This window comes from Poecilia reticulata, linkage group LG13 (genome assembly GCF_000633615.1).
Source record: "Poecilia reticulata strain Guanapo linkage group LG13, Guppy_female_1.0+MT, whole genome shotgun sequence".
Lineage (NCBI taxonomy): Eukaryota > Metazoa > Chordata > Actinopteri > Cyprinodontiformes > Poeciliidae > Poecilia > Poecilia reticulata.
In genome coordinates, this window is record NC_024343.1 from 33,489,691 (window position 1) to 33,491,132 (window position 1,442).

Sequence of the window (1,442 nt, forward strand, 5' to 3'; positions counted from 1 at the left end):
CCAGAACCAGAACCAGCAGAGGTCCAGAACCAGAACCAGAACCAGCAGAGGTCCAGAACCAGCCCGTCAGAACCAGCAGAATTCAGTGTTTTACAGCCTCAAATCATCTGGAAAATTCTGGAAATTTGTTGGTTTTGTCCACATTTGTCCACAAAATTCGCGGAACTGATCCACTCCAATAAAAACTCTTCCTTTATTTCTGTGCGTGGGAAAAACCTGCGCAGATTTCGGCCGTTTCTCCACTTACTGGTGGCGGACATGGCGGCGGCTCGGTCCGGCGTCACGACCCGGGCTGGGAGAGGGGAGTCAGCAGAGAGACCCGCAGCTCCGAACCGGTCCGAATCCCGCAGCTGGCTGCGCTGAATGCGCGTCCAGAGCTGCGCAACCGCGGGAGTCCCCGAGCGGCCCCGTGGGGCGTTCAGGGACACTCGGACGACAGGTTCATTTATTGCTCCGTGAGGGGCTGAAAGTCGAACCTGCCATCTATAAAAAAAACACTTAAAAACCAGATTTAAAACTTTTTATAGATAATATTAGTTTTTTTTTCTTTAATAACGACTTTCCTGAATTAAAAACTTGTTGTCATGGTAACAGATCCACGGGATTGACAGGAAGTGATTTATTTGCGTGTTTTCCGCAATCATCCATCAGGTGGCCCAAAAGCAACCGGAACCAAAATGATCTACAGGCTGTTAGCTGCAGCAGTTAGCAGCTGGCTCTCGGATGTCCCACGGTCCCTGAAGGGCTCTGCAGCAGGGCCAGAAAACAAACCCAGAAATAAAAATTAAGCCAAACTCCGGAAATGTTCCGGTTCTGGACTGAAAACTGTAAAATGAGAGGAAAGTTTGGATCAGGACGTTTCTGATGGGCTTTTAATAATAATAATAATCAGAATATTATGGTTTGTGTTTGTCAGGTTCCACCTGATGGGTCGAAGCCTGGGCGGTTCTAGACGGGGGCCAGCAGGGGGCCGGGCCCCCGCAGAACCGACCATCAGTAAGTCCTTATGGTGACGTGCGTTGCCACGGAAACCAGAGCAAATTAGTCCCGTATTGCACCGATTTCATTGTTTACCTTCAGTTTTACTGTAATGTTGGCCATAGAATATAAATATTATTTAAACAATGTTTTATCAAAGCCAGTTTTCCTTCATAGTGTTTCTGAATATGAACATTTATGCCATATTTCCACTGAACAGTGAGTTTCTCCCAACAGTCACTTCCCTCCTGATGCTCCAGTCTGCAGCTCAGCAGCCAATCACGTGTGGTTGCTAGGCAGATTTAATAAATATCTGGCCAGTCAGAGTCTTTCAATTAAATGTGGATAAAATTATTTGTTCTTTATAATCAGTTAATGTTGCTCTCGTTAGCATGATGCTAATTCACTTCTGGTTAGCATGATGCTAATGCTGCTGTGGTTAGCATGATGCTAATGTTGCTCTC

General features: G+C 46.3%; 1 protein-coding gene across 2 annotated transcripts in view; it reads right to left on the reverse strand.

Annotated features, from left to right (window-relative positions):
• The window catches only part of LOC103475299 (tumor necrosis factor alpha-induced protein 2-like), a 46,827-nt gene that overhangs the window by 40,833 nt on the left and 4,552 nt on the right, over positions 1-1,442 (reverse strand). The window contains exon 1 of one of the 2 annotated variants that reach the window (XM_008426820.2): positions 248-376. The exons of the other annotated variant lie outside the window; for it this stretch is intronic. The gene's annotated coding sequence lies outside the window, so the exon portion shown is untranslated. Of the gene's footprint in view, positions 1-247; positions 377-1,442 lie in introns of those variants that run through there. 2 annotated transcript variants of the gene reach the window in all.